This window comes from Ammospiza caudacuta, chromosome 2 (genome assembly GCF_027887145.1).
Source record: "Ammospiza caudacuta isolate bAmmCau1 chromosome 2, bAmmCau1.pri, whole genome shotgun sequence".
Lineage (NCBI taxonomy): Eukaryota > Metazoa > Chordata > Aves > Passeriformes > Passerellidae > Ammospiza > Ammospiza caudacuta.
This window is the reverse complement of record NC_080594.1, coordinates 99096201-99115306: the sequence shown is the minus strand read 5'-3', so window position 1 is coordinate 99115306 and position 19106 is coordinate 99096201. Positions and strand designations below refer to the sequence as shown.

At 37.3% G+C, this 19106-nt stretch overlaps 1 protein-coding gene across 2 annotated transcripts in view; it reads left to right on the top strand.

Moving 5' to 3' along the window:
- NLGN4X (neuroligin 4 X-linked) overlaps nt 1-19106 on the top strand; it is a 170989-nt gene that overhangs the window by 10425 nt on the left and 141458 nt on the right. For both annotated transcript variants that reach the window (XM_058824948.1, XM_058824946.1), the window contains exon 2: nt 18747-18830. The gene's annotated coding sequence lies outside the window, so the exon portion shown is untranslated. The remainder of the gene's footprint in view (nt 1-18746; nt 18831-19106) is intronic.

Sequence of the window (19106 nt, the reverse complement as noted above, 5' to 3'; positions counted from 1 at the left end):
GAGTAAAATGTGCCTTCATCCTACTCATGTACATCACTTAAAGATATTAATGTAATAGTTCATAAAGACCATGCAGGTGCTGCTTAACCATTATTTTACATCTAAGTTATATTCCATAGTTACAAAACTTTTTTTCTGTTCACATTTTAAAATAGAATTTATATACTTTTCTTAGCTCAAAATTTGCTAAGAAATAAAGCAGACAGAAGAAAGCAATTTTTCTTCAGAGGTTGAAGAGTGCTAGCCTTTCATGTTCTTAACAAGCAGCCTTCCCCTATTTATATAAATGGACATATTGCACACAACAGCAATTTTGAGAGCAATTTTTCTTTGCTTGCTGTGAACTGTATAGTTAAAAGATTGCAAGCATGACTAAGATCTCATTAACACTGTTTTTGCATTGGTTTATACCATTGCCTTCAATGACACTGTGCCTAATATCTGAGTGTCTAGAAGTATTTAGTGCTTAAAAAAGGATAGTCAGGTTCCAGGATTTCCCCCTCCTTTTGCAGCTAATATCCCATCATTTAATGTATTGATTTGGCAGAGGTCTCTGTTCAGCTAAGAAGGACTTGTTCTTTGTGGAGTAAATTGTTTACCAGCCAGCTATATGTGTTTGCCTTAGCAAATCTGAGTGAAATGGTCCATCACAAATTCATGTAACTGCATTAACCTCCTTGACATTGTGCCTCAGAAAAGTTAAGATGAGGATAGAGGTGAATGACAGGAAGTGGTGGAAATGAACATGACGCACATTTTACTGAATAGGCTTAGAAGTTAAGTGATTTTTAGAGATAAATTTATCTTTTAAATTTATTTGTCCCATTTAGATGATTCTTGTTAAACAGGAAGAGTATGTTTTATCAGAGTTTTAGTTCTTAATCCATGCTAATTTCTAGTATGTACGCAGATTTCATGTTTAGACAGGCAGAAGTTGCAGGTACAGATGGGAGAAAATGGATGGAAAAAACTTAATCACAACATTTTTTATTACTTTACACCAATTTCTTTTTTCACTCTGACATGTACTAGGACTGATTATTTATAGTACAAACTTTCTATGAATAAATAAGCACTGAATTTTCTATAAGAAGACATCTCAGACTAGAAATAGTTTTCTAGAGAAGATTAATAAAAATATGCCTGAGGAATTCAGCTTTCTAGAACAATATATTGCCTTTATTTGCAAAAAAGAAAATATTCCACCAAAAAAAAAAATGGATGACGAATATAGATTTTGCTAGATTGTTACATGTTGTCTAGTCTTTCATATATCTTGAGAATAGTTTGGGGAAGGGAGAAAAGAAACAAAGGAATGAAGTTATGATGTATTTTTGTTTCTTTTTTCTTTCTCTGTTTAGATTTTATTTGGGTAATGTACTGCATAAGGCAAAATGGATTTCAGATACCTAGACTGGTAACCTGCAACACCGCTCAGTCTTACTTCAGAAATACATAAACTGGCCACTTTAGGGAAGGAGAGGAGAAGGTGAAGATTTGCATGTAGCCCAAATACAGAATCAGAATATAGCTCCAGCACTCAGACTGGGAAATGCTTCTGGGTTCTCTGACCTGCATCTAACTGAAGTCGTGCTAGGAATCACTCTTGCTTATGCATCATGATTTTGAAAGGAGTAAAGTTCATGGAATGCCATGACACGGCATGTACAGAACAATCAGGGTATCAGGCACAGCCAGCATGGGTTTAGGAAATGTAAGTCCTGACAAATGTGGTCTTCTTTGATGACCAAGTTACCTGCCTAGTGGATGAAGCCTTTGACACCGTCTTCCCCAGCATTCTCCCAGAGAAACTGGCAACCCATGTCTTGGCCAGGTGCACTTTTGGCTGGATTTTAAAATATCTGGATGGCTGGTTCCAGAGAGTGGTTGTGGATGGAGTTACACAGAGCTGTCAGCTGGCCACACGTGGTGTTCCCGAGGGCTCAGTGCTGGGACCAGTCCCATTTCATATCTTTATCGATGGCCAAGTGCATTCTCAGAAGTTTGCAGAGGACAGCAGGTTGTGTGGGAGATTTGTTCTGCTGGAGGCTACGTAGGAGGGCTCCACAGAAGGATCTGGACAGCAGGACCATCTATGGGGCAAGGCCAACTGCGTGAGGTGCAGTAGGATGAAGTTCTGCATCCTGCACTTCAGTCACAACAACCCCATGTAGGGTTTCAGCCCAGAAACTCAGTAAAGAATTTTCATTCTAGATTTTCATATGTATTGTTACACAAAGGGTGTTCATTTTGATTGAAGTATGGTAATTTTAGGCTCAAATGTTGCGTGTCTATGCACTGCATATGGGGCTTCTGTACTGTAAAGTAAAAGTCTACAAAACAAAAGGTAAGGAAAGCTGAAGCTGGAGGGTGGACAAAAGAGGGACCACTCTGACTGTAGTGATGGTTTTTCCCACAAGTACCTACCATACAACACTGTTGGGATTTGCAGTTGCAGGGCTGTCATAATAACAACACAAGACCTAAAGTGTGAGAACATCAAGGGAAAAAGAAAAATGATATTATGGAGGGCTCGGGAAAACACTGCTTCAGTGGCATAGATGATAGCTTGCGGGGCTGTGAATTGCAGACCCTTGACATTACTGAGGTTGAGATACTAATTTACTCAAGGCAAAACATGATTTTACAGCATTCATGAATGAAAAATTTGTATTGGATCACTTAAACTTAACATCAGAGATATAAAAATTAGGATCATGTAGGCATAACTTAGGCTTTTGCCTGGATACTTTCTTTTTCTCAAAAAGGAAGACTATAGAGAATTCTAAGGGTATTTTTGTTTGTCTTTACCTTGCTTTAGGTAAGGAAATAGTGTATCAGTAAATACATTTTTGAACTATATAGTGATCTTTTATAACGAAATCCCTTAATTTACTTTATGTTCTACTGTATTCATCAAAATGGAGCAAGTGCTTTTTTGTATGCTGTTCGTAAGTACTAGGTGACTTTGTATCCCTTTATAACTTCTATTGTTTCATAATGGATCCTTTGGAAGGAAGGATGTCCTCTCTTCCTAAGACTACATCATTTATCAAACAGTAATTGCCATGGTACATTTAGATGTACTATGACTTTGTAAATCATCACAAGAGTTGCCTGATATCCACATTACCCAATGCCTTAAGGTATTCCAAAATACAAAATCTAGCCACAGGCATTAACAACACACACAGTGATTGCTGTCATATTTTGGTGCTGTTCCCAGAAATGCCACATTCAGAAGGTTGTACTTTGAGGAATGATGCAGCATAATCAGATGGCTAAATTCATTAGAAGCTGAGGTACCACAACAGGGAGTACAATGTTATTTTTGATGATTTTGGCTTTTGTGGTGGCAAACAGCAATATCCAAAGAATTTCTTGATCTGGTTACCAACTGATTCAGTCTTTCAAGCTATTCCCAACACTGACAATTCTTTATTTTTTTTTAGCATGTCTTTTAGCTTAGCTTCAGTTTTCTTTCTTGAGAAAGCATTGAAAAAATGTACAAGTTCCTCAATAGCCCAGGTAACTACTCTGGACAATGAGATCAGTTGTTCAGTGGCTGGATGTCAGGCTTATTATTTTTAGGATTTGGCTGATACAAACTGAAGCAGCTGAGAAATTGTGACTGCTAATTCTGGACTGTTCTGCTGTGAGAAATAGGGGAAAACCCACAACCACCACCTCCCTCCTCCCCTCCACCCCAAAGAAAGAACCAAGAAAACCCCTTCTTTTACCATATGCCTAAGTCATTAGGGCTTGACGAAAAATCCTTGCAGGATTGCTACTCAGTTTTCCAGTGTGAACTGTATATGTTCAGTAAGGCCATGTTTAAAGGTTTTTGTCAAGTGTCTACTGAATATATTGAACAAACAACAACTAGAGGGGAATGCATTTCAGTTTTAGTCCACATGTTTGAGATAATCAATTCTTGCTCATATGTGCTGAGCTTTATGACAAAAATTTCATGCTTTTTTTCTACAGCTGGTTCAATGAAGACAGCTTTGGTGCAGCACCAACAACCTCTGGATTTCAGTGATTTTCCTACTAGTAGATGAGCATTTTTCTCTCCAAGATGTCGTTATCAGATCAGTGAGGACTCTATCTGTCTGCAGAGCTCTCTGCTTCTTGCTAGCATGTACTACTAGTTTAGCTCAGATGCCACTGATAACCATAGCTTTTAAATCTCTTGGAAATGGTGCGGGTCTTGGTTTTCACTATGAAAAAATATAGCTAAAGTTATTTGTTACTCATCCTTCAATCTAGATACTTTCAGATGCTGACCAGATTAACTGTCTAGTAGGATTACAAAAGTATATGCAGAAGATTTTTCTGAAGTTTTTGAGGAAAGACCTTTCTTGGGTCTCTGTGGGTTGGTTCAGCCTGCATACCAGAAATTTGTTTTCAAATGAAGACAGTCATGTGCAAATTAGTTATTTTAGCTTCTCGATGCAATTTATGGGATTAATTAAGAATTTTGGGATGCAATTGACCTTTTTTAAGGTTTTCTTCAGAATGAGATTAAGCACTTGTGATTAATGAATAAAAGAATTTGATTGGGTGAACTGGATCTTGGTCAGTTTGCATTGTTTCAACGACTATAAGCTGTTGCCTTTCCTGTTCTGAGGCCTATCTCAGACACCCATTTTATTGGTGAAGCAAAGGTCCCTTACAGTTTATATTCCTTTATTGTTATTTCTGTTTATGTAAAGTTACAGGTCGTGTTTTAAGATAGAGGACTTCTCTTTTCCTGGCTTACAGTTCTTGGCATTTGAATACCTGTGTCATTCTCAAACACATTTTCCTTACGAAGCTGTGGGATTGTTGGATGTCTGTTATGCTTGAGTGCCATTGATAGTCTAGAATATAGCCTTAATTTTAGGTTATTACTGCACCTATCAGAGGCCTGAATCATTAGACTGTATTCCTTTCTGAACTTTCGCATGCTAGCACATTTGTAAGGTTTTCGTGGGTTATTGGTATCAAGAAATATCATTCTTCTATCTAACACTGTCATTCAGTGGTTTTAGTTATACATAAAAAATATCAACTACTCAGTTTTTATGTATGCAAATTGTTATGTATGAAAGAAATATAGTATTTTATATGCTGATTACCTCCAAGTACATTCTGTGTGAGACATCCTTTTGAAGAAATGTGTGGAGGAGTTTTACAGGATTTTCAATTATTCTTAATGTAAAAAGGGTGAAAAAAATACAAGGGGTATAGCATTTATTTGAAATAATTATAATAGATCTGTTTTACTGTGGTTGAGTTTAAGGACTCAGACTGTCATCTCTTATTCCTTTGGATGTTTTGATAAGCAGAAAACAGTGGAGATGTGGCTGATTTTTTTTGGGAGTGGTGAAATGCAATGTAGAATATTTACAATTTAGAGGAGAAAGCTCACAATATAATCACTGGAAGCTTCATATTATTTCAGAAGGAAAATTTCCACGTGTTGCCTGCTTTAATGTATTTAACACAAGACATAAAATTTAAACTTCCAAAAGCAGCAACAAAACCAGCAGCTCTCATTTCTAGCTAACAATGAATATTTGAAGCCTCCCATTCTTTTTGGAATTACGAATTCCAGTATGAAAATCTGGAAGCAGAAGGCTAGCTTCATTATTTGCAATAATAGGTGAGCAATGATAGATGTAATTCTAATGGCAAATAAATCTGTTTTAATATATTACTGAAGTACGCTAGTGATGGGAATAGCTAATATAGTGGTTGCTGCAGCACATGTCTCTCCATTCAACAACAGCTTTTAATATTTCTCACATGAAAAAAGCTAAAGAATCAGACATATATGGATTTTTTTTTAATTGAAACTCATGTTAAAAAAAACATTTTTCAAATGAAAAATTTTCAGGTTCTAGTGAAAATAGAATTTGTGCATGTGTATGTTAATGTATTCTTCAACTCATTTCAATAATTTCAATGTTTGGTGCTTTTTAATGTCTAACTAAAGACTGCATGTGTTCACTTGATAATCTTGATAGCCTTAATGTAGACCTTTTTTAAAAAGGAGTGATTTTTAAAAAATGAATCAAATGCATACTCAAATTCTTTTAAAAATTAAAAACAGATAATCTGTAATGGTTCTTTTACTGTGAACAACTCTCACTTGAATACTCTCCAGGGGAGGGTTTTTTTGAGGGCATACATTGCAGGTGGATTCTTGAGTGAAATACTAGTGTTTTTTCATGCACCAGTAATCAGATAGTGATAATCTCTGTTCACAGTTGGAAATGCTTACATGGCAAGAATCTGATTTTAAAAGCTTATGAGCTGTGTTTTCTACAAAGATATTTTTTTCTTGATATCTTTAGTTCATTTTCAATTCCTGAGAATATTATTAAAAAAAAAAAAAATGCAAGGTTAAAAACTCCTGTGTTAAGAGCTGTATTTAAAAACAGCAAGCATTTGCTCTGATATCCTCTTGTTTTCTAAGGAAATATAAAAATTGAATTATAAACTAAAATCAGATGATGACTACAACACAACAGGTATTTATCACTTAGCTATCCATGAGTCAATTGCATTTTAGACATGTGAATAGGAAAAAGAATGAGAAAGAACTGCAAACTGCAATGCTTTTAAGTGTGTGCAATTCAAATTATATATTACTGAAAGATTTAGTTTATTTGTAGAAACTTCAAATTGTTACTTACATTCAGAATATCTTTGTTAGCATATTTCCAATCTGTGGTTAGAAAATTTTTTATAGATTAGGGAATTACTTGTCGAAAAATAACATACACAACATTCAGAGTTTGCAGTATTAGAAAAAAACCAAGGATTTTATTCCTGCATGGGTTTGTTACCAAAGGGGTCTTTTGAGCTATTTTTCAAAACTTTTGGTGATCAGGACACTTAGGTGCCTGATGTGAGCTTGCACTTTGTCATTATCCTTCCAACTTCTAATTTCTGCACATGTGTGTTTCAGGAGTCTGTGTGTACTCAGATGGGTATTTCTACAAATATTTTAAAGCACTGTGCAACATCTCCAAGTTGCTGGATCAGTACACATCCTCACAGTGGCATGGCAGTGCTGTTCAGCCCTCCAGAGGCTGGTGCTTGCTCAGGCAGAAAGTCCTCTGGGACCTGACCCACGGTCTTTGCAGAGCACTACAACAACGTACCAGTTTGGTCAGAGTTCAGTTTGGTCAGAGTTAGCTTTGTTTCACTGTGAGACTCAGGGTATATCAGCACTTCCTAGAGCTTTTTGAGGTAAAATTTGTCTCTTGGTTTGCAAAGTGACAGCAGTTTTGTGTTTGTGGAAGAGACTTTTAAAATATGTTTCTCTTTAATGCTCTGCTTGAGACTTTGTGATAGTTATTGCTGTCAAAACCATGATCTTATGTGTGATTTATAATTTCCCAGTAGCAGCTACCAGCTATTGTCAGAATTTCCTCCCAAAATTATGCGTCCTATAGACTGCAGTCAAGTATGAGACAGCAAGTATGAGACTTGGATACGTGGACTGACTTCTTCAGTTTACTGACCTCATGGGAACTTTTATTGACTTCAAAGGGGTCTGGATCAATCTCTTAGTTTTTGCTCAAAGCAACTGTAGTCTTTCTTCAATTTTTAGCAGTGAAATAGTAAAAGGCCAACATATTCATAACTCATTCACTCATGAATATCTTTATTCTTCCAAGTAACAGCAGGGTAGAGAAAAGCAATTGACTTCTCAACCAGACAAATGGAAAGAGTAGAGATATTGTACTCATGACAATCATAAATTTGAGGTTGTTATGACCTGTAATCAACAGCATATGATGTAACCTATTGCTATTGCAGGCAGGAGATCTAAAGATGACTGACAGCCTAGAGCAAGGAAGATCTAGCTGAAAACAGAATGTTCTAAATACAGAACAATGACTCTATATATAGCCCCACAGTGAGAGAAATCTTTTCATTTCTCCTTCTGATGGGAGACAAGAGAGGATTTATTTAACTTTTGGGAAGCTTGAGAATCTTCAGCAGATATTCTGAGACACTGGAAATATTTTGGGCAACTTACTCAGTTAATGTAATGGAGTTTAAATATATTTACCAACATGCTGATTTCCTGCTTTGGGGAAATGTGAGGGTTCTTAGTATTATTGTGTTTGTTATTTGCTTGCTCAAGTAATTATTCTACAGTGTCCACTGCTAATTTTAGATGATTCTAAATACAATAGATTCAGTTAGAACATGGAGTGGTTGATTAGCTGAGGATTGAGATAATCCATTGTCATGCGTTAATGCTTCCCTTGTGGGTATTCCAGTGACCTCTCATAACTCTTAACCTTTATCTAACATTTGGTACATGGTTCATTCAGCACAATAAAATTATAATGAATGATTAAGTTGTAATTAATGTATTTAACTTCTTGCATTTGACTGAATTCTTAGTAGAGGCATTAAACAAGCTGCATTTGTTTCACAAATGTCTTTTGAATGCCTTAATCAAAAGTATTTAGGGCCACAGTGTCACCTTTTATATATGTTTAGACTTTGGTTTTCTGTTGATTTTTTTTTCCTGTGGTCTTCACAGACTATTTGAAATTACAGGAAAAGAAAAAAAACCCAAAACTCTTACAATACCAGATACATTTACCACTCCTTCTGTAAAACACGTTAAGTCAAAGTTTCAAGACTCAATATGGCACATTGCTGCTTGAGCTACAGGACTTCACACTATTCAGCTGACAGTAAAATAATCTGGTAGTGAAGAGGGAGGTTGTACTGCAGGCGCCATGCCCCAGTTGTAGAGGGAGCTTAGTTTAGTTTTCTGTCCAGAAAAATCCATTTCAACCTGTGTCACTGCCTCATGCTTCTAGAGATCAGGAATCGGGTTGATCATGAGTTCCTCTCAAGACAGGATCCTTCTCTTGTAGGCTTCTCATGCACTCCCAACATAATAGTAATGCTGGTAGTGGCTGCCACCATTGCTGTTCTGTCACATTTTATCCCTAAAAAAGAAAACACATTTTAAAATAGTTGCTTTTTATATACATATTGCTTTTGGCAAACTGCCAAAACTTTCCTGAGAAGGGAAAACTGATAGTTTCAAGTGCAGTCTGGATAACCAGAATTGAATTTAATTAGCGGAAGAAAGATTTCCAGTGAAAGACTTTCCTCCTCATTGGATTTGAGGGAAGAGGAATTGGAACCTTAGATGTAAGTTCTCTGCAATTTTTTCTTGTTGCTCTTTGTTACCAAAGTAAACTCTGTATTTAGACTGTGAACCTGGGGCAGGATATGAAACAATTGGGGCAGACTCAGCTGAAGACCCAGGTTGAGCCATGGTCTGGAACAGCTCCGTAGTTACTTTCACACCTCTCTTTCTGTTTACCCCTATTTAGAGTTATTTTATCTGTTGAAAAGGAACCTCACATACACAAAAAGGGAGATAATTGTATTTTTATTAGGAGGCCTTGTGATGTTGACAACTGTGGGAACAAAGGCGATAGAACAATTATGTTGCATGCCCAGAGGGGCTCTCGTAAACGCCATGTGCAATTTTTGTGGATCTCATATGTGTTTATATTTGCTCACAAGGTTGTGGTTGCCAAATAGAAACGTAAGTATTTTTTCTCTTCTTGTCAGGGAGGCTAGAAGAGGTGTAAGGGTGCCTACATCCCATTTAATATAATTTTGGTTTTTGTGGAAGAAGATGGAGTTGTTTCTTTTCTGTTGTTCTGACTCTGCAGCTTTCTATTGGTAGGCAGGTGATTCTGTATGATCAGGAAAGACTTAAGATTTCTTCCGCTGTCTCTTGAGGATAGGACAGCACCTGGGGATATAGGATTGCAGCAATCCTTGTTCTACCTGACTTGAATCAGTTTTTGCTTAGTTTTCACAAAAGATATTCACTTGAGATGTCAGAGATTATAGTTCAAGCTGTTCTTTAGTTGCTAATATTAAATGACGCTGCTCTGTAAGGAGCAATAATGATCTGAGTAATTGATGAAGTGAATCACTGGCATGAATTAGTCATAACCAAACACTGAACATCTGCTATAACCTTTGCAACTGGAGCCTAGCTTGAGTCAGTCATATTGGTGGCCTATTCCATCTTGAAAAATGTATATGTATTTATGGAAGAACAGAATAACTGACTGAGGTTTGACGGGACCTTTGGAGATCCTTTTTTTAAATCCTATGCTCAAGCAGAGACACCTACAGTTGATTGTCCAGGACTGTGTCCAGACAATGTTTGAATATCTCCAAGGAGGGGGGTCCTACAAGCTCTCAGAATTACCTGTGCGAGTGTTTGATCACCCTCATAACTGAAAAGCATTGTCTGCTATTCAGAGGAAAATTCCTGTGTTTGTTTGTGCCCATTACTTCTGGTCCTGTTACTGAGTACCATTCAACACCTGAAATTTTGAACTGAGAAAAGATGAGGTTTATAGAGAAATCTGTTTAATCAATATTTGAATGCTTCTAATCACACTCATTGTTTTAAAAAAATCCTTTTACCAGACTGCTGTTGTACTTTGGGTTTGTTTCTCTCTACTCCCCAGCTTCATCACAAGTTGCTTCTTGTGAAAATACTGTTCGTTCTTTTTCTAAATATAATACATCAATCATTCATCACCAATCATTTTGAGACTAGTAAAGAGGTTGTAAAAACACATTTATTGCAGCTTAAATTGTGTGGGTTTTAGTCCATAGGTCAGTGTAGAATCAGGTTGTGTCTGCCCCAGCTTCTGATCATAATCTCTATAAAGGTAAATACTACTTAGAATCAACAAATTAAGTACCTTCTGGAAGGAGAAGGGACAGTAACAGGGAAGGAGACATAATATCAAAGTAAACAAAAGGTAAAGGTCTAAATGATCTAAAACTGTAGTCCAGCTATGACACTTCTATGCAATCATTGTGGTTTGGACATTTATTTTTGCCTGATGATTTAATGCAAATTGCAGAATGATTGAACCTCATTGTTCTTTATATAATGCTTTCTACTAGGAAGATAGCCATTCTTACTTTATTACATTTGTGATTGCTAACTTTTAAGACATATTCTTATGTTAAAAATTCAGTTAGGTAATCTCGAAGTTTAGCAAGGTTTGTAAAGAGAGTTACCATCACTCATTTTAATAAAAAAATATACTTAGATAAGATGTTGAACTTCTGGATGCAGAAGACCATTACCTAAGGGAGTTGAAACCAAAGTAGTGAACTTTACACTGACAGCTAGCAACAAATGTTGTGAGCATTACCTCCTAAGGAAATATATATATAGACCCTCTTTCTATCTCTAACAACAGACTCTACCAGTTAGACAATCTGAGAGGCAGTACCTCTGTGGCAGGCATAAGTGTTGAGAAGGTGGCTCAATCATGTAAAAAAAAAAAGTGAAGATAGGTTATAATAAAAAATGAAAGCTTCTCTAGGGAAGAGGAATAGAGACAAGAGTAAGACTCAGGTCTTTGTGGAGTCTGTAATTTTGAGTACTTGGAGTTAAGGACTTTAATGCTTAGATGTATTTCAATGGTGTTAGTCTAGGCAGAGAAACAGGAAATAGAGGAATGTTATAAAAATTGGTAGTAACTAGTTTCCTTTTTTAAGAGATTGTATGAGTTTATTCTGTTGCAGTATTTGGTGTGGGTTTATCTTTATGTGTTTTTTCAATCCACATAGTTGTCATGATGGCGACTGGGGAAAGATATTATGGGCTGAGAAGATGCAGATTTTGGTGATTATGTTATGGATGGAATGATGACTGCTGGAAGAAGGATATACTCCACATTTGTGTGTCATCATGGGTCTCATCACTGTTGGGTTTTTTTGCCGTGTGAGCGTTTCATTCACATTGCTAACATTGTGTCATGGCATCACAGGGTGCAGAAATGTCAGAGGCTCTGCATGGGGAGCAGCAGGGCAGGGTCTGTCAGCCAGGACCTGTTCCCCCCTGGTCAGGAGCAGGACAGCCAAGGGCACTGGGGCAGCTTCAGTCCTGGGCATCAGGACCCTCTCTGGCGAGTCGAGGCCAGGCTGGGCCATCGGCCAACTTAGTGAGCCTGGCTTAGTGAGGCCGTGTCTGGGTAGGGCTCTGGGGAGCTGTGCCTGGATCTGTGGGACCATGGCAGGGCCAGGCAGGGCTGTGGGGAGCTGTGCCCAGCTCAGTGAGGCCATGGCTGGTCAGGGCTGAGCTCTGTGGAGCTGTGCCCGGCTCAGTGTGGCTGTGTCCAGGCAGGGCTGTGGGGAGCTGTTCCCAGCTCAGTGGGGCCATGGCAGGGCCGGGCTGTGGGGAGCTGTGCCCAGCTCAGTGAGGCCATGGCAGGGCCGGGCTGTGGGGAGCTGCGGGGAGTTGTGCCTGGCTCAGTGGGGCCATGGCAGGGCCGGGCTGTGGGGAGCTGTGCCGGGCTCAGTGTGGCTGTCTCCAGGCAGGGCTGTGGGGAGCTGTGCCCGGCTCAATGGCAGGGCCAGGCAGGGCTGTGGGGAGCTGGGGACCGGCCCTGCTGCGGCATCTCCAGGCTGGAGCTGATGGGGGTCCAGGGTCCTGGGCAGGTCAGGACCGGTGATGTCCTCAGGGACATTCTGTGTTGAAAGGCTTTCTGAAAATGTTTATTCTGGAGAGGCAGTATAGATGGGTCACATTCTGTGAAATGTCTTACTGACATTTTAGGTTCATTCAGGAGAACTGGTAAACACCATAGAGGTGAAAATGAGTAAGAGCTCAGTTTTCAAGAGGAGAAAGTCTCAGAACCTCTGTTGCTGTCAGTTGGGCCCTTGTGCTTTGTATCCTTGGCATCGTCCAGTTACATCAACACTGAGCTGGAATAGCCTCCCCATGCATGTTTTGTCCACCTGAAAGAAGTTTCAATAGGCTAGGAATGGAAATTTATGCAGCTAGATAGGCAATTCCCTAAGGGCAGACAGATTGTGATGCACTGATTTCACCTTGATATCTGGGACTGCAATTTCTGTTACCTTACACTGAATTTTTATGGAGTGTATGAAAACCAGCTCAGTGACTTAACCAGCAATGATAGTATCTGACACATCATTTATGGAAAGATTAAAATGTTTCCACTTCTGAGAGAGTTTTCACGTACGAGTTTTTTATTTAATGAATTTTTAGTTATTCCAGTCTTTCTGGCTGTGAAAATTTTAGGAGAATTTTTTCCTGAATCACTAGGGTCTTAAAAAAATCATAAGGGTGAAAGGTATATTGACCAGTTTGCTTGTACATAAGAGAGGCATATATAATGTCATCAAAGGTAATTGCTTTACTAGTTATAACTTTGAAGTGACAGAGATAATTAACATTACCTCCAACAGAGCAAGAGCCTTGCTGTAATAGCTGTTTCAGTGCCTTTTCATACATTTCTTGCTGTTAGTCAGAAGCAGAAATACTATTAAAAGGCTTAAGGAGACTTAACTATTTACTTGAAGTGAGAACCAAAAGATGATCTGAACTCCATGCCACTAGGTGGATTTTTCTGTCTCCTATTCATCTTATTCCCTATCTGCAATCTCTGAATGCTGTACCTTGACAAGTTTGAGGGCTATTATGTGGAGCTCTTGCTGTTCCTTCTGAACTTTAGTTTCAATATGTCTCAGCATGGTCTTGAAGCTCTCTTTGGATTTTGTTTCTTTGACTTGAGTTTTGTCGTTAGTCTTTTTTTTTTTCTTCTTTTTTAGTTCAGATTGATTTTCCCCTCTGCTTTCTGCTGTCTTTCTCCTTTAGCTGTATCTCGTCCTCCTTTTCCTCCTCCTCCTTAATCTAAAGCTTGGCCTTTCTCTTGTCCGTGGCTTGAGATTCAACCTTTTCTTTTGACACAGGGCTGGCACTCTCCCCTTCTCTTTGACCTTAGACTTAACATTTCTTATGTCCCCTGGTTTTTCTGTGCCTTGTTCTACATGCTTTTTTAGGCATTGTTACTTTCTTAGAGTTCCCCTAAGGGGATTTATCGTTCCATTTGCCATTCAGAATTTCTTAACATGGCAAATTACTCTCTTCTGCATCTTCAGCATTTCTCTGGTCTGTGTTGCTGTTTTGGGCCTAGGCTTCATGAGTCTAATTCTTCCTGACTTCTCATAGCAGTTTGCAAATTCTTCAGAAGATTTGTTTTGTTTTGATTCAAAGTGAGTCTAAAGTCTTTGTTTGCAGTCTGTTGTTGTATTTTGGGTTTGTTTTGGTTTTAGGGTTTTTTTTTTGGCTTTTTTTTTTAGCCTTGGTTTGTTTTCTTTTTTCTCTTCAGCGTGGTTGATTTTTTTCTTGCAACTTTTCAGGTTTTGACCTGTAGTATTAATTATTAGCTTTGTTTGGAACCTCATTGGACCAATATTGACATCCTTTCGTCCTTTCTTTTGTAATGAAATATGTATTATATTCTATTCAAATATTTATCTTAATTTATTCTCCTCATGAAGGAGGAATTTTTAATCTTTTTAATCTGCTATATCACATATGATATCTTGTTTTTTCGTAGGTGGTTCAGGATGTTTCTGATGTAGCTAACATGAGAAATTAATGTTTTGCCAGTTGTATTAACAAAAATTCATATCCAAATAATTCTGAAGGCAAGATGATTTCTCAAGAAATGTTAGTACTTTATGGGAAAAAATAAGCATCACTGCAAATTCACATCACTTGTTCTGAGCTGCCATCATGCCTTACACACAGCTTCATTTCTCCTCTCCATCTGCATCCTGTGGAGGTGGCCTCAGCTTTCCATTTCTCTGTTACTGCTCCTTTGCTGCTGCCATGGTATCTTTGGTAGCAGCCCATTTTCTCTGAAGAGCAGTCTCTGTTTATTGTTTGTGTTAGGCTGTTCTGCCTACTTCCTCTGCTCATCTTTGGTCTCTGCTGGACTTTTTCCTGCCCTTAGACCTTGCCAAGATTCATACAACCCTAATCTTTCTTTTTCTTTTTCTTGTAGTTTCTTTCTGAAGCCACCCACCTGTTTTGTGGGATATTTTAGTTATTTGTGGCTGAAGATACAGTCCCTCACCTCTGGCTTCAGAGGAGTGTCAATCTTGTCTCCCTGCTTTTCTCTGGATATTGCTACCACAAGGGTATCCTCAGGGGACAGGCAGAAATCAAGACTATATGTACAGAAAGGTTCAGAGGTTCAATTATTTAGATCAGAAATATGTGAGCAGAGAATCATGAGGTATGTATGTCAGAGGTAGGAAGAAGAAACAAATTTCACATCTCTTTCTGATCTGCTTGAAGACAAGGACTGTAACTCAGAATAGGCACATTGAGAAAGAGTGTGTGGATGAGAGGCTTCCTATCTTCTGGTGTGATGCTTTTGATTAAAGTTGCAAAACGGGTTTGCAAAATGAGAGGATTTTTCTGGATGAATTTCCTCCCTTTAGGCAAAGAGAGAGTTACTGCCTATTCAGCAAAGGAAAATTACATTTCACTGCCTTTGCATTGTTTGGTACTTAATTATATTTAGTTTGAGTAAAGAAATTAAGATACCACCATTCATTTCTTGGATAAATCAAAATCAGCATTATCTCAGCTGGTATAGCTGAAGAGTGGGTTGTTCGTTTTCTAACTTGAAGCCCACACTCTTTGACTCATGAAGATTATAAGTCTACAATTCAGGATGCCTTTTTTCTCCCCACTAAAATACAAAGGAAGCCTATGGTCAGATTTAGTTATTTTGCTTTCATTTACTTTAATCAGGGCAAAAATTATTTCATCTGCATAACTCTGATATACCTCGAGCTGGTCTGTGTCTGTTTCCTGCTGTGAGATCTACCTCTAGCTGGCTTTCCTCTTGTGAACAGCACCGCCCTCCCAAACTGTCCAGGCAATAAAGAGTTGAAATAGCAACATCTGCTTACTTGATATTCTGACTTCTGCACTATTGATTCTGAGGGGATATCACAGAACTGCCTGCATGCATTTACCCATGCTCTCAGGCACATGGTGTGATTCTTGGGGGATCCTGCTTGGGACAAGGAGTTGGATTTGATGATCCTGATGGGTCCCTTCCAACTCAGCATATTCTATCACCCATTTTTTAATCACTGATTTTCTTTTTAATAGATAAAAATACTCAAAAAATTATTTGCTGTGAAATATGTCACAAGATACAATTTTTTTTTTAATTTAAAAGTGAGGAGACCTTATTGTGAAAATTTTCAGAAGAAAGAACTTGTTATGAAACCCAATTGAAAGTGAAAAGGGTATAAACACTGTAAAGGTTACAGGTTTAAAGATGTATTTAAAGATGCTAAAAGTGGATTCAAAAGGGTACATTTTCTTAAAGGGACTTCATGAAACTATCTGCTCAAACAGAAAATTAAAATAGTCCAATAGTTGTGTTGAACAAATTTGAGCATCAAATACTAAAAAAAATTGGTTTTAGCTTATATTTAGATATTACCAGGATCTGGCAGAGGTTTTAGGAATAGCTGGAGGAAGTGGGTCATCATATTCAAAACAAAACAGATTTTTTTTTTTTTTGTAAGACAGACATTTTTTTTTCTCAGGTAGACTAAGATGACTGTACATAGTGACAGAATGTCAGTGTTACTGGGTTCTTGTTGTATCACCTATAAAATCATAGCCAGTTGTGGTAGTTCTGAGAAATTACTCAAAAAAGTAAGCTTAAACTGGGTAGCATTAAAACTAGGGCCATTATAGCACCATTAGGTTTAAGTTAGAAATGTGTCTGTGGAAGGGTAAGCAAATCTGGTATAGATTTCAGAAAAAATATGCTTAGAGGGACTGCCAGGATTCCATAATATTTCTATTAAAATTTTGTAATTATGAGGAAATCAGTTTTCATAGATATGAAGACAACATAACTCTTTAAAAAAGAAAAAAGTCTGTAGACAATGCCTATACCTTGTCTTAGTGCGTCTTTTAATGTGTGTCTATGCTTCCTGATAAAAAGGAAGCGCAGCATTTGCTGTTGCTTTTTGAAAGCAGTTGACTATTAGATAAAGTCTAAACATGAGCTTTAAAGGGACATTGTGATTTACTAAAATACATAAAATTTAAATTATAACCCTAGTAACCTACAATCAAATTCAGTTTGCCAAGGACAACTAGAAGACAGTGTAAGATAATGTAAAGATGAAAAGAATAGACACATAGGTAAGGAGTTAAACTTGGAAAACCTAGTTCACAAATAGTACCTTCTTAATTCATGCTTTAAAGCTGGAGACTATTTTGGTACCATGGAGAGACAGTTAATGCAATCTCTGTTGTTACCAGTAAAGCTGAGTTCTCTTCTCCTCTCTTTTCTCCTCTCTTCCTGTAGCAGTAATTAAGCTATAAAGGATGCTGAAATAAAGAAATGCAGGTTTTAAATAACTGAGAAGGGAAGCTGTGTTAGCCTTAGTGGATTTTCACTGCCATTGACAGTCATTCCTTAAATCCTTCCTTATTTCTTCTATCCTAAGTTTAATCACATACTACTGTTAGAGAATTGGAATGGCTGTCAGTCTATGTGAGCAGTGAAATCTCCAGTAAAAGTGCCACTGTCATATAGAGAGATTTAAGACATTACCATAGCTTGGAATAAAGATTGTCCTAAACTTCAACATCTGATTCCTCAACGGGTGTGTATGAAAAGCCGCAGTGTTGCCAGCCTTCCCCTGCAGCAGGTGTCCAGATGGACACTTTGACAGTTTAGCTAGCGTGTTTCACACATTCCTTATCCATATTTCAGAATTTCTTCTTTTCAGACGTGTGTTCCCATAGCCGTCCACTGGTACTTACAAAGATAATCACTGTGTTTACACAGAATTGAGGCCTCTGTTTGCAGCTGTTGTAATAAATTGCACTTACAGGGAGTGATTTGGTTGTAGAGAGTCAAACCATTCATGAGGAAGTATTCATTGTGATTAAAATTGCAGAATTTACAATCTGTGTGCTGATCAACTTAATGAAAAAAAGAATAAATAGTAAGAAGTGCCAATGCCTTTAAGAGCGATACAGAGAAACACAGAGTGCATGTTTCCCCTGCAAAATGTGTGCAGGGGATAAGTAAATCCCATAAAGTCTGCTGGCTTTGGAGGGAAGACAAGTATTTAAGGTATTAAAGTCTTGAAAATATTAAAATTACCTGAAATACATTTCTTAACACTATTAAGAAGGGTTTTAAATCACAGTGTCTCAAGATACTCTTGACAGAACAGACTGTTGGTAAATACTGGAATTTAATCTAAAAAGTAAACCTAACATGGATAGATTATTCAGAAATAGTCTATCCATTGAAATGTCATTTGAAGTATAAACTAAAGTTTTCAATTACACATAGGAAAGAATAAAAAATAGTAAAATGACATTTAAAATGTGATTATTTTTGTTTAAATGAAATTGAATATATTTTCATATATTTGGCTATTGAAATTTTATATTTGGCTATGCACAATATACGTTTTGAGAAATATTTAAAACCAAAGTGTTTTGTTATGATTTCTTCTGTATCTTGGATTTCAGAGTATTTACTTGCCTTAGCAGGTTCTCAAAATGTATGCTTTTGTGGTATACAGGTTTAAGGACAATTCTGTCTTTGTAGCAGTGTTCAATCTGCAAAGAAAAGGATATTTCTAATAATTTTTATGACAGAAATCAATACAGTGTGCTTAATGTATTTATTGTGTGGTTATTAATATTGTAATTTCTCTTTTTGTAATCTTGAAAACTAGCATTACAGGTGATATACTAAGCAACCACTTTTTTTCCATTTTTGACTCATACATTTGCATTTCTTTTCTTCATTTACTGAAGAGCACTATGTATTTTTTCCTAACAGGAAAAATTTCTGCTGTAACTAAAATGACATCCTGCTGCCTCCAGTGGGGGAATGCTGAAGCCTTCTCAAAAATACAGCACAGTGGTAAGTACTAAAAGTATGTTCATAACAATTCCTTTTTTCATAAGAATATGTAAAAGAAAGATAGCAAGTCTCTGTTGCTGTTGTTCTTAAATGTGTTTGAAATATCTTTGCCATATATCCATTTAAAATGTTTGTTTACCCTGTGTTCATCCAATGAGACATGGAATACAGTAAATCCTAAGCATTAGCACTGTTTGTATGCTTACTTATGTTAGGCATGAATTGTTATTATTTTTCAGCTCTATAAGTACTGAATGATACCAATCAGTTTGTAAT